The following is a 15,111-nucleotide window of genomic DNA, read 5'->3' on the forward strand; positions in this document are numbered from 1 at the left end:
TGAGCTATATATTGCAAAGGTGAATGATGGAATTTTAAAGGTAGCACTCAAGCAATTTACTTTGGAATGGCGGAAAATACCATGTAGTATAGGTAGGTATGGTGGACACAAATGGCATAGTGGTTGGCTCAAGTATTTTGGATGCATGAGAAGTATTCCCTCTCGATACAAGGTTTAGGCTAGCAAGGCTTATTTGAAACAAACACAAGGATGAACCGGTGCAGCAAAACTCACATAAAAGACATATTGAAAACATTATAAGACTCTACACCGTCTTCCTTGTTGTTCAAACTCAATACTAGAAATTATCTAGACCTTAGAGAGACCAAATATGCAAACCAAATTTTAGCATGCTCTATGTATTTCTTCATTAATGGGTGCAAAGCATATGATGCAAGAGCTTAATCATGAGCACAACAATTGCCAAGTATCACATTACCCAAGACATTTATAGCAATTACTACATGTATCATTTTCCAATTCCAACCATATAACAATTTAACGAAGAAGAAACTTCGCCATGAATACTATGAGCTAAGAACACATGTGTTCATATGAACCAGCGGAGCGTGTCTCTCTCCCACACAAGCATTTATTCAAACAAAAACAAAAACAAAAACAAACAGACGCTCCAAGTAAAGTACATAAGATGTGATGGAATAAAAATATAGTTTCAGGGGAGGAACCTGATAATGTTGTCGATGAAGAAGGGGATGCCTTGGGCATCCCCAAGCTTAGACGCTTGAGTCTTCTTGATATATGCAGGGGTGAACCACCGGGGCATCCCCAAGCTTAGAGCTTTCACTCTTCTCGATCATAGTATATCATCCTCCTCTCTTGATCCTTGAAAACTTCCTCCACACCAAACTCGAAACAACTCATTAGAGGGTTAGTGCACAATAAAAATTAACATATTCAGAGGTGACACAATCATTCTTAACACTTCTGGACATTGCATAATGCTACTGGACATTAGTGGATCAAAGAAATTCATCCAACTTAGCAAAAGAGGCAATGCGAAATAAAAGGCAGAATCTGTCAAAACAGAACAGTTCGTATTGACGAATTTTAAAATGGCACCAGACTTGCTCAAATGAAAATGCTCAAATTGAATGAAAGTTGCGTACATATCTGAGGATCATGCACGTAAATTGGCTTAATTTTCTGAGCTACCTACAGGGAGGTGGACCCAGATTCGTGACAGCAAAGAAATCTGGAACTGCGCAGTAATCCAAATCTAGTACTTACTTTTCTATCAACGGCTTTACTTGGCACAACAAAACACAAAACTAAGATAAGGAGAGGTTGCTACAGTAGTAAACAACTTCAAAGACACAAAATAAAAACAAAGTACTGTAGCAAAATAACACATGGGTTATCTCCCAAGAAGTTCTTTCTTTATAGCCATTAAGATGGGCTCAGCAGTTTTAGTGATGCACTCGCAAGAAATTGTATTTGAAGCAAAAGAGAGCATCAAGAGGCAAATTAGAAACATATTTAAGTCTAACATGCTTCCTATGCATGGGAATCTTGTAAATAAACAAGTTCATGAAGAGCAAAGTAACAAGCATAGGAAGATAAAACAAGTGTAGCTTCAAAAATTTCAGCACATAGAGAGGTATTTTAGTAACATGAAAATTTCTACCACCATATTTTCCTCTCTCATAATAACTTTCAGTAGCATCATGAGCAAACTCAACAATATAGCTATCACATAAAGCATTCTTATCATGAGTCTCATGCATAAAATTATTACTCTCCACATAAACATAATCAATTTTATTGGTAATAGCGGGAGCAAATTCAACAAAGTAGCTATCATTATTATTCTCATCAAGTGTAGGAGGCATAGTATCATCATAACAAAATTTACTCTCCATAGTAGGTGGTACCAAAAGACCACTATCATTGTAATCATCATAAATAGGAGGCAAAGTATCATCAAAGAAAATTTTCTCCTCAATGCTTGGGGGACTAAAAAGATCATGAAAACCAGCTTCCCCAAGCTTAGAATTTTCCATATCATTAGCAACAATGGTGTTCAAAGCGTTCATACTAATATCATTGCTACTAGCATGCAAATAAGATTCCATAGGTTTTTTAATTTTCGCATTAAACCATTCATGTCTTGACTCAGGAAATAGAATAAAAAGCTCACAGATGTTTTCCATTACGCCAAACTAGTGTAAACAAGAAACAAAAAGATGCAGTTGCAGGATCTAAAGGAAATAGCTTCGAGTACTTACAATGGCGGAAAATAGCTTGGTAGCCGAGGTCCGGAGTGTGAGTACCTTTTACCTTTCCTCCCCGGCAACGGCGCCAGAAAAGTGCTTGATGTCTACGTTCCCCCTCCTTTCCTGTAGACAGTGTTGGGCCTCCAAGAGCAGAGGTTTGTAGAACAGCAGCAAGTTTTCCCTTAAGTGGATCACCCAAGGTTTATCGAACTCAGGGAGGAAGAGGTCAAAGATATCCCTCTCATGCAACCCTGCAACCACAAAGCAAGAAGTCTCTTGTGTCCCCAACACACCTAATAGGTGCACTAGTTCGGCGAAGAGATAGTGAAATACAGGTGGTATGAATATATATGAGCAGTAGCAACGGTGCCAGAAAATAGCTTGCTGGCGTGTAGTTGATGGTGGTAGTATTGCAGCAGTAGTAACGCAAAGAAACAAAGAAACAAGCGTAGTAACGCAGCCAGGTATTTAGGAACAAGGCCTAGGGATTACACTTTCACTAGTGGACACTCTCAACATTGATCACATAACAGAATAGATAAATGCATACTCTACACTTTTGTTGGATGATGAACACATTGCGTAGGATTACACGAACCCTCAATGCCGGAGTTAACAAGCTCCACAATAATGCTCATGTTTAAGTAACCTTATAGTGTAAGATAGATCAAAGGACGAAACCAAGTACTAGCATAGCATGCACACTGTCACCTTCATGCATATGTAGGAGGAATAGATCACATCAATATTATCATAGCAATAGTTAACTTCGCAATCTACAAGAGATCATGATCATAGCATAAACCAAGTACTAACACGGTGCACACACTGTCACCTTTACACACGTGCAGGAGGAATAAAACTACTTTAATAACATTGCTAGAGTAGCACATAGATAAATTGTGATACAAAACTCATATGAATCTCAATCATGTAAAGCAGCTCATGAGATTATTGTATTGAGGTACATGGGAGAGATGAACCACATAGCTACCGGTACAGCCCCGAGCCTCGATGGAGAACTACTCCCTCCTCATGGGAGCAGCAGCGGTGATGAAGATGTCGGTGGAGATGGCAGCGGTGTCGATGGAGAAGCCTTCCGGGGGCACTTCCCCGCTCCGGCAGCGTGCCGGAACAGAGACTCCTGTCCCCCAGATCTTGGCCTCGCGATGGCGGCGGCTCTGGAAGGTTTCTGTGGTTTTCGTCGAACGTATCAGGGTTTTCGATCCAGGGGCTTTATATAGGCGAAGAGGCGGCGCAGGGGGGTCGAAGGGCTGGCCAAACCATAGGGGGGCGCGGGCCCCCCTAGGCCGCGCCAGGGTATGGTGTGGTGGGTCTGTGCCCCCCCTCTGGTCCCTCTCGTGTGTTCTGGATGCTTCCGGGGATTCTAAGATCTTTGGCGTTGATTTCGTCCAATTCCGAGAATATTTCGTTACTAGGATTTCTGAAACCAAAAACAGCAGAAAACAGGAACTGGCACTTCGGCATCTTGTTAATAGGTTAGTTCCAGAAAATGCACGAATATGACATAAAGTGTGCATAAAACATGTAGATAACATCAATAATGTGGCATGGAACATAAGAAATTATCGATACGTCGGAGACGTATCAACGGCTCCACGTACTTCTGGGACACCGCAAATGGTATTTTTTCAGTCCTTTTGCATTGCATGATACACTGCCTTAACCAATGAAGTTATTAATGAACTACCTTGTTTATATTTTACCTTTCTTAAATGACTTAATGATCACACCCCCTTTTGCTGAATATGAATGAACCGTTGCTTGCAATGAATTAGTAGTACTAATTAGCCACCAATAAACATAGTATGCTCAGTATGTGATTGCATTCCTGAATTAGTAACTCTACGCCAATGCAGAATATGGATGTAATTAACCAGTATCTCAAAAGATAACGTAGCACTATGAAGGCACCCTTTTTGATAACCTTTTACACCCATTGTTTCATATATAACTAATTGATTTTGCCTCCAAAAGGAGGACGAGAGACCTCGCCATCCGCATCGAGAGATGCATAAGGACTTTCATAAGTATATGACTTAACGATCACATCCTTTATCTGAATATGAATGAACCGTTGCTTGCAATGAATTAGTACTAGTCAGTCATCAGCAAACATAGTATACTCCGTATGTGAATGCATTCCTGAATTAGTAACTCTATGCAACTGCAGAATATGGATGTAATTAACAAGTATCTCAAATGTTAACGTAGAAACAGAAAAATAGAAGAAAATCGTTTGTAATTACATGCGTAGCTTATATTTTCTAGAGATCGGGGAAAAAGCGTTGATTGGATGTACCTACATGCTGATCAAACAGTTCTTTGTTTATATCGGTGAACAATCTGCAAAATGGTATAATTAATTTTGTGTTTGATACATTATTTCTCCCATTTTCTTGAATAGATTTCAGTTTCACAATTATCTTTGATTAGTGATTGTGACGTCCCCTCATTCAAAATAACTCAGGTTATCTTTTTCCTAATCAAGTGTTATTTAAGTTTGAGTAAGTTTACGACTAATATCTACAACCTCATATATATATAAGATTTAGCACCTGCAGGCCTAGCAAAGTTAGCTGCCTGTAGTCCCCTGTATAGTTCTTTCTTTTTGCTTTCTCAGTTTTTCGTAGCCTTGCTACAACCCTGTATGCTCTAATATATAATGATGCACGACTAGGCATGTGTTCGAGAAAAGAAAATCTAAATATCTTTTGTAATATATGAGCCTATATTGATGTTTTAGATGTTGGTAGTATAACTTTCGATAAACTTGAACAAACTTAAATCAGTTTAACTTAGCACAACCATATGGCGTACCTTTTTTAGAACGCGAAAATGAGGTAAAGAAATACCCTGTGTACCCTTAACTATCAATAGTAGAGAAGAGATTATGAACCTTCAACTCTAAAATGCAAATTCTTCTACTGAATGGATAGCTGCATCTGATACCTATTTTGCAAATGTTACCAGACTTGGGGTTAGCTATAAAAAGGCATTTCTTTCTTGTCAAGCTTAATGCACTACCAACACAACCAAAAGTCCGAACTGATCGCAAATTGCGAAAGCCAGGACTCGAACTCGAGACCCTGGCTATGACACCATGTCAAGCTTCATCGACTAGCCAACGCAACCAAAAGTCCGAACTGATGGAAAGGTCTAGGCAATCCACTTATACAGTTAAACATTTCTTACCCTTCGGGTGGTCACAGGGAAGCTCTCTAATAGATCACTTAAGACAAAGGGAATTAACTATAGCACAGGACTTAAACTTAAGATGATATATATTTGTCAAAATTTGAATCTATCTATATGCTTTCACTGTCTAGATACATCTGAATTTGGACAAATCTCAGACACTTTCGGTGGGACAGAGGTAGTATATAACTGTGTATACACTAACTAGTGTCTAGTTTTGGCATCAATAATAACCTAGATGACACAAATGCTAAAACTGCAAGAATGCTCGATGTCACCACGTAAACATTATTGCAGTACCACTTTAGTATGTAAACATCAGTCGAAGTAACAGAAAGACTCAAATAGAGTTAGCTACTGAATTCATTCTTATCCTGATGTAGAGTTATTTTCTATATATTATTGAGACGTTTCTGATGCTTAGTTTCCTGTTGGGCTTTTCATCTGGACAAATCATTAGCTGAAATGGGCAGCTACTATTTTTAGATTATATCAACTAAGGCAGCTGTTACTTTTCTCTGTTCTTACTAATTACTGTTCATGAAACTATAGTTCATATTACATGTGTCAAGGTGAGACGATTGCTAAAGTAGAATTATCTGCATTTACTTTGCCGTGCTTTCCCTGAAAATAGTCTGTTGTTTTTGGCTACTAATTCATACGCTCACATCTTCACATGTTAAACATGGATGTACACTAGACCAGCTTAGATGAGGCAATTGTCCACTTTTGCTGGTGTAGCAATTTTAGTATTTCATCTTACACTCAATTACTTCAGTGTAGCCGTCTTTTGTTTTCGAGATGTCTTTTAATAGATCAAATTCTCGAGAAGGATGCAATTACCTTCCCACGGCCGTTTCCTACATGGGGTAGCTAGCTGAGCATTTGGCTAAGTATATGAACTCTTACTTTCACAATCGGAGACATGAACCATCAGTATTAGTAGATGGCCTAGCAATTTAACCGATACCGCACAAGATACACACCAAGGAGTGATAACAAATGGCATCACAAAATTGTGTTCTCAAAAAATAATCCTGAAGTTGTGTTGTGATCTATCTATGAGTAGCAGCAATATGTCCAACGGATACGTTCTCTACACATCAGGAATAGACAGCTTTTGTTAAATTAAATGTTGATCTCTTCACAGTTGAGATTGTTTCAGACTTCCGGATAGCATGATGTTTGATTGCGTTGTCTCAGGGCTTAGGGAAAGTGGGTATGTGCCTAATATCAGCTCCCTTAACGTTGTAAGGGCAGTTTGAGAATCGGTGAGTTTGAGCATCATTTATTCAAAAAAAATCATGCTACAACTGCTAAACTTCACTTCATGTTGTGCCATCATCATTGCTGATGAAAAGCCCATAAATATTTACAACTGCTAAACATTTACTCCATCTCACAGCTTAAGGTGTAAATAAATTGGCGCTAGGATTAAGTAGGGTCGGCGTGGAAATTAGCTTCCATACTTGGCCCTCATAAATCTCTAATAACTCACTCCTTTTACTCCGTATTTCTCTCTCTTCCCTAAAGTAGCCGCATCAGACTCCTCGTTAACTACCATCTCATGCATGCACCGTATACAACCAATGAGGCACCGGTTTTAGAGGAGATTGACTGGAGGAGCAGTTAATTCAGCGTGAATACCGTGTGCATGCCATAGCTGGGTCAATCGTCTCCCTGTTTTTAGCAAACGAGAAACGGCTGAGAGGGGCATCTTCGGTAGAAATAGGATAGAGTTCACCCTACGCCTTATGCTTTGATCAAAAATCGAATTTATTTTTACGCCTTAAGCTCTGCTATAGAGGGAGTATATTAGTTAGACACGCCGCGCCGATCATTGCTACTGCCTTACTATATGACATAAGAAGACCATGTGAAGGAGACATGCATCACCTTTTTTGGTGATGTAACTAGTCGTCCTGTAGCCCTTGTCAAATTCCTCTCGATGCGATGGGAGGGCCTGCTCACCCTATACGCTAGTACAGTAGTAGTAGTTGCATTTTTTGGGCTCACACCGGCGAAGGGCGCGAATCGGGCGCGTCGGCGCCTCGCGGCACGACGGTTTTCGCGTGTGGGGCCGCCTTGTCAGCGGGAGGACGCGACTGTTCGCATCAAAGGCGACGCGGGAAGGTTGGTAGTCCCCGGCGTTTAATGGTCTCCCGCGCCTAAACCTAGGCGGCCACGAGGGCAGCGGCCGGACACGCGGCGTCCAGTCGCCTACCCCGCCGTAAATGAGGGTAGTTGCCTACCACCAGCATAAAGTACCTACTACGCCGTCCACCCCCGTGGTGCTATCCTCTCATTTCCACCACTGCTTACGCTCCGTTCTCTCCTCTCCACCTCAAAAATGCCGCGCCATCGGAAAACGAGGTTCTGTAGGCTTGGCCTCAAAGTCCGCGCGCAGCCTCCACCACCATCGCAGCCGGAGCCGGAGCCGGAGCCGCAGTCCGACGCGGAGTACAGCTCCGATAACGACGAGGACCCACGGTTGAAGGAGGAGTACAGCGAGCACGACCTCCGGATCTTGGAGGCTTCCCAACGGAAGTTCTGCGAGGACAGGGCTCATCGCCATTATGAGGCGCTCGCCCGCCAGCAAGCGATACTCTTCTTCCAGAAGGAGATTTCTCGGCTAAGGACTGAACCGCTGGGACAGCGCCGCCGGCAAGGTCTTTTGACGGCGTCCGCCATGCTCGACCGCCTGGAGCGCGAACAGTGGCTGCGCCAGTGTTGAAGTGCTGGGTATTCATTTTCAACCTGTGTATTCATTTTGCCAAAATCCTCATGTATTTGCCAAAGTTTTCCCTGATTTATGAGGAAATTCTAAGGTTTTGTCAAAATCTTGGGTATTCAGCTGCATACGCAAGAATACCCCCCGGGGCCGCCCTATCGCGAAGCATGGGACCAGAAGCGGGCACGGACGTAGGCGGCATAGGCGAAGAACGAGGACGAGGCAGACCCGTCGCGCGCCCCAACCGACGTCCATTAGATTAGGATTAAGTTTAAGTTTTATTTAGGCCTCCCCAACCGACGGCATCACTTGTGTTCATGTAGTATTATTATGGTGGTGTACTTGTGTTCATGTACTTGCTTCAGACATGTACTGCTGTGTTTGTTGAAGGAGACATGCATCACCCTTTCTTGGTGATGTCTTCCTGTAGCCCTTGTCAAATTAAATTCCTCTCGATAATCGATGGGAGGGCTTGCTCACCACACACGTCAGGATGAAGTGGAGAGAAACTACTCGTCCCTTGTTGGACACGGACCATTGGAAACTTATTTTCATTATCAATCCTACGTATTATTTTTGTGGCATATATCTTATATTACACCTTGTCAGTGCCCATGATGATGGACTTGGGTGTCTAGGAATAGGAAGGAGGACACTAGCGAATAAACAAACCGGTCAGCCAAACTGGGTAGCCGATGAAAAGTATGATCAAGTGCGAATTGTCGAAATTGCAATACAATAATTTCTGGGGAAAATATATGTTGATATGAACTTGCAAGTGTGGGCTACCCACAAACTATTTGCAAACACGGGCTATGCATCCACCATGCCATGCTATCTATAGTTCTATTCCTGTTGCTTAGTTTTTCCCAGTTTTATGAGTTGAAGCTGATATACCGTTCCTACGAAATAGCCAAACTAGATCCAGAGGCATAATGTTCAGATTGTGGGCTTCATAAGTATACCATTTGGGTCCATTTTTGTTGTTGCATTGTTCAGGCAACAAGATCAAGCTTGTAGAGAGCTCATCTTCGAAAAAAGGGAGCTGCCCCGATGATCGAGCCACCAAACGCCAAAGTGAGCAGACCCGCCCTGACAGCTTCTGCAAGTTACTGGATGGGCTCATCCCCAGTGCTTTTAAGCCCTGGTTTGAAGGTTTGTGGCCAGAGACCATCAAGCTGAAGATCTCCACCGATTGCATCTGGGAGGTCGGCCTGAAGGAGGAAGATGGCAAGATTGTTATGGACGCACGCTGGACAGCGTTTGTCAAAGAACATGACTTGAAGATAGGATACTTCACAGTATTCAAGAGGATTGACACCAGATCCTTGAAGGTGCTCGTATTTGATCACGAAAACTGCGAGAAGGTCATCAAGTGTAAAGGCAATCATGCACCACTGGAGGAACAATATGGATCACAGCTCAAATAAGGTGGTGCATGTTCGGTTCTAATTACCACTTTTTTGTAGAGAGGTGGTCAATAAGTATATTTACCACTCTCTTCGATGATGCATTTGTGGTCAACATGATGGTACTCTTATATACTATGTGCGTGGCTCCTCCACACACAATGTTATGTTAAACATGAAGGCTCAATCTGTACTCAATGTCTCTAGTTACATTAGTTAATGCTTGTGTTGGCTGTATTGTGAAGAACACATGCTGTTCAGTTGTCTGGTGAAGTCAAAATGCTGCATTTGGTTCCTCGCAAACGTATGCATGCACCAACAAACTCCCCTTCCATAGTTTTCCAACAAATAGCAAACCTCCTGCTGACAAGCATATTAGGCGCAAATGTGCAACCTTCAGTAACGATCAGGCTTCCACCACTGCCCCATGTAACCAGACATTTTTTGTGTGTGAGGCTAACCTTACCAATAGAAAAAAAGTACAACTTCCCCCGCTTGGGCCAAAATTTCCCCTTTTGGGTTGCCGTCTACATGGTAATTGATGTGGGCCTACTTACTAGGACTATAATGCCCAATAACTACAAACGGGCAACTCAAACACTTTCGGCCCCTTTTCTAATACAACACGGATACTATGATTCACCACAAAAAACAGGGACATTCTACGTACAAGTTGTTTTTAAAGTGATCAAATATCAGGAGCCAAAAATAATTCAAGAAAAGAAACTTGAGTGTACATAGAGGATGACATACGGGTCCCATTTAGCAGCAGCGGTATCACCGTTTGAGAGGCTGCACGGGATCGAAAGAAAAAGGCAAGTGACCAAATACGAGGTGCCAAAAAAATCCAAGAAAAGAAAGTTTATAGTACATAGAGGATGACATGCGGGTCCCATGAGCCAGCAGGTTCCTCAACGTTTCAAAGGTGGCATGAGATCGAAAGAAAAAGGCAAGTGACCAAAAATCAGGGGGTAAAAAATCCAAGAAAAGAAACTTTATTGTACATAGAGGATGAAATGCGGGTCCCATGAGGCAGCTACTTACTCAACGTTTCGAGGCGGCATGAGATCGAAAGAAAAAGGAAAGTGACCAAATATCAGGAGCAAAAAATAATCCAAGAAAAGAAACTTTTATTGTACATAGAGGATGACATGTGAGTCCCATTTTGCAGCAGCGGTCTCAACGTTTCAAAGGCGGCATGAGATCGAAAGAAAAATGCAAGTGACAAAACATCGCAGCAAAAAATAATCCAAGAAAAGAAACTTTATTGTACATAGAGTATGACATGCGGGTCCCATTTTTCAGCAGTGGTCTTAACGTTTCCAAGGGGCACGGGATCGAAATAAAAAGGAAGTGACCAAATATCAGGAGCCAAAAATAATCCAAGAAAAGAAACTTTATTGTACATAGAGGATGACATGCGGGCCCCATTTTGCAGCAGCGGTCTCAACGTTTCCAAGGCGGCACGGGATCAAAAGAAAAAGGAAGTAGCCAGAAATCAGGGGTAAAAATAATTCCAAGAAAGGAAACTTTTATTCTACATAGAGGATGACTTGCGGGACCCACGAGCCAGCAGCTTCCTCAACGTTTCAGAAGTGGCATGATACCGAAAGAAAAAGGCAAGTGACAAATATCAGGTCCCAAAAATAATCCAAGAAAAAACGTTTATTGTACATAGAGGATGACATGCGGGTCCCATTTTGCAGCAGCGTTCTCAACGTTTCAAAGTTGGCATGAGATCGAAAGAAAAAGGCAAGTGACAAATATCAGGAGCCAAAAATAATCCACGAAAGAAACTTTTATTGTGCATAGAGGATGACATGCGGGTCCCATCATGCAGCAGCGGTCTCGACGTTGCCAAGGCGGCATAGGACCAAAAGAAAAAGGAAGTAGGCAGAAATTAGGGGGTCAAAAATAAACTCCAAAAAAAGAAAGTTGATTGTACATAGAGGATGACATGCGGGTCCCATGAGTCAGCAGCTTACTCAACGTTTCCAAGGCAGCAGGGGATCAAAAGAAAATCAGAGGGTGAAAAAAATCCAAGAAAAGAAAGTTTTATAGTACATAGAGGATGACATGCGGGTCCCATGAGCCAGCAGGTTCCTCAACGTTTCAAAGGTGGCATGAGATCGAAAGAAAAAGGCAAGTGACCAAATATCAGGAGCCAAAAATAATAATCCAAGAAAAGTAATTTTTATTGTACATAGAGGATGACATGTGGGTCCCATTTTGCCGCAGCGGTCTCAGTGTTTCGAAGTCGGCATAAGATGGAAAGAAAAAGGCAAGTGACAAATATCAGGAGCCAAAAATAATCCAAGAAAAGAAATTATTGTACATAGAGGATGACATGCGGGTCCCATTTAGCAGCAGAGTTCTCAACGTTTCCAATGCGGCACAGGACCAAAAAAAAAAGGAAGTAGCCAGAAATCAGGGGGTCAAAAAAATCCAAGAAAAGAAAGGTTTCAATTGGGCTGCATCTGGCCGTCTGGGCCTTCGAACTATCCTGCTGACGCCTTTGGACTCGTACAGTTTCAGCCCACTCCAAAACAGGAAAGTCCTATGCTTCGCAAAAACAAAAAACAAGGAGATTCAACATATAAGTTTGTTTATTTAAAAATAAAGATTTTTTTCCGTTTGCAATAGCTCAGAGCGAAATACACTGTTTATTGTCTGCAAAATAATCAAGATATCACATGTTTTTGTACGAGGAGGCTGACATCGGGGACCCATGAGCCAGCAGTGTCGTCAACGTTTTAAAGACGGCAGAGGATCGAAAGAAAAAATAAACCAAAAATCAGTTGGTAAAAAATAAAAAAATAAACATTTATCGTTCTGAGAGGATGACATGCGGGACCCATGAGGCAGCAGCATCCTCAACGATTCCAAGGCGGCAGGGGATCAAAAGAAAAAAAGGAAATATCCAGAAATTAATTAGGGGTTCAAAATAAATCCATCAAAGGAAAGTTTTATTGTTCATAGAGGATGACATGTGGGACCAACCTGCCAACAGCGTTCTCATCGTTTCAAAGGGGGCAGGAGATCAAAAGAAAAAGGCAAGTAGCCAGAAATTAGGGGTAAAAAATAACTCCAAGAAAGGAAACTTTTATTGTTCGTAGATAATGACATGCGGGACCCATGAGCCAGCAGCTTACTTAAAGTTTCAAAGGCGGCATGAGATCGAAAAAAAAGGCAAGTGACAAAATATCAGGAGCCAAAGATAACCCAAGAAAAGAAACTTTATTTACATAGAGGATGACATGCGGGTCCCATTTTGTAGCAGCGGTCCCAACGTTTCAAATGCGGCTTGAGATCAAAAGAAAAAGAAAGTAGCCAGAAATTAGGGGCTAAAAAAATCCAAGAAAATAAAGTTGATGGACATAGAGGATGACATGCGGGTCCCATGAGCTAGCAGGTTCCTCAACGTTTCAAACGTGGCATGAGATCGAAAGAAAAAGGCAAGTGACCAAATATGAGGAGCCAAAAATAATTCAAGAAAAGAAAGTTTTATAGTACATAGAGGATGACATGCGGGTCCCATGAGCCAGCAGGTTCCTCAACGTTTCAAACGTGGCATGAGATCGAAAGAAAAAGGCAAGTGCCCAAATATCAGGAGCCAAAAATAATTCAAGAAAAGAAACTTGATTGTACATAGAGGATGACATGCAGGTCCCATTTAGCAGCAGCGGTCTCACCGTTTCAGAGGCTGCGCGGGATCAAAAGAAAAAGGTAAGTGACCAAATATCAGGAGCCAAAAATAATCCAAGAAAAGAAATTTTATTGTACATAGAGAATGACATGCGGGTCCCATTTTGCAGCAGCGGTCTCAACATTTCCAAGGCGGCACAGGACCAAAAGAAAAATGAAGTAGCCAGAAATCAGGGGGTGACAAAATCCAAGAAAAGAAAGATTTCAATTGGGCTGCATCTGGACATCTGGGCCTTCGAACTATCCTGCTGGGCCTTTTGACTCGTACAATTTCAGCCCACTCCAAAACAGGAAAGTTCGGATTTTTCTAAAAAAAACAGGAAAGTCCTATGCTTCGCAAAAACACAAAACAAGGAGATTCAACATATAAGTTTGTTTATGTAAAAATAAAGATTTAATTTATCCGTTTGCAATAGCTCAGAGCGAAATACAATGTTTATTGTCTGCAAAATAATCAAGATATCACATGTTTCTTGTATGGGGAGGCTGACATCGGGGACCCATGAGCCAAGAAGGCCGTCAACGCTTTAAAGGCGGCAGGGGATGGAAAGAAAAAATAAACCAAAAATCTGTTGGTACAAAATCCAAGAAAAGAAACATTTTCGATCTAAGAGGATGACATGCGGGACCCATGAGGCAGCAGCATCGTCAGCGTTTATTGTTCATAGAGGCTGACATGTGGGACCCGTGAGCCAGCAGCGTCCTCAACGTTTTAAAGGCGGCAGGAGATCGAAAGAAAAAATAAGCCAAAAATCATTTGGTAAACAAAATCCAAGAAAAAAAACATTTACCGTTCTGAGAGAATGACATGCGGGACCCATGAGGCAGCAGCATCCTCAACGATTCCAAGACGGCAGGGGATCAAAGGAAAAAAAAGGAAATATCCCGAAATTAATTAGGGGTTCAAAATAAATCCATCAAAGGAAACTTTTATTGTTCACAGAGGATGACATGTGGGACCGACCTGCCAACAGCGTCCTCATCGTTTCAAAGGGGGCAGGAGATCAAAAGAAAAAGGCATATAGCCAGAAATTAGGGGTCAAAAATAACTCCAAGAAAGCAAACTTTTATTGTTCGTAGAGGATGACATGCGGGACCCATGAGCCAGCAGCTTACTCAACATTTCAAAGGCGGCATGAGATCGAAAGAAAAAGGCAAGTGACAAAATATCAGGAGCCAAAGATAATCCAAGAAAAGAAACTTTATTGTACATAGAGGATGACATGCGGGTCCCATTTAGCAGCAGCGGTCTCAACGTTTCAAATGCGGCTTGAGATCAAAAGAAAAAGAAAGTTGATTGTACATAGTGGATGACATGCGGGTCCCATGAGTCAGCAGCTTACCCAACGTTTCCAAGGCGGCAGGGGATCAAAAGAAAAAGGAAATAGCCAAAAATCAGAGGGTGAAAAAAAATTAAAGAAAATAAACTTTTGTAGCACATAGAGGATGACATGCGGGTCCCATGAGCCAGCAGGTTCCTCAACGTTTCAAACGTGGCATGAGATTGAAAGAAAAAGGCAAGTGACCAAATATGAGGAGCCAAAAATAATTCAAGAAAAGAAAGTTTTATAGTACATAGAGGATGACATGCGGGTCCCATTTAGCAGCAGCGGTATCACCGTTTGAGAGGCGGCAGGGGATCAAAAGAAAAAAGAAATTGCCAAAAATCAGAGGGTGAAAAAAAACCAAGAAAATGAACTTTTATAGTACATAGAGGATGACATGCGGGTCCCATGAGCCTGCAGGTTCCTCAACGTTTCAAACGTGGCATGAGATCGAAAGAAAAAGGCAAGTGAAAAAATATCAGGAGCCA

The sequence above is a fragment of the Lolium perenne genome, chromosome 4 (genome assembly GCF_019359855.2).
Source record: "Lolium perenne isolate Kyuss_39 chromosome 4, Kyuss_2.0, whole genome shotgun sequence".
In the NCBI taxonomy this organism is placed as follows: Eukaryota; Viridiplantae; Streptophyta; class Magnoliopsida; order Poales; family Poaceae; genus Lolium; species Lolium perenne.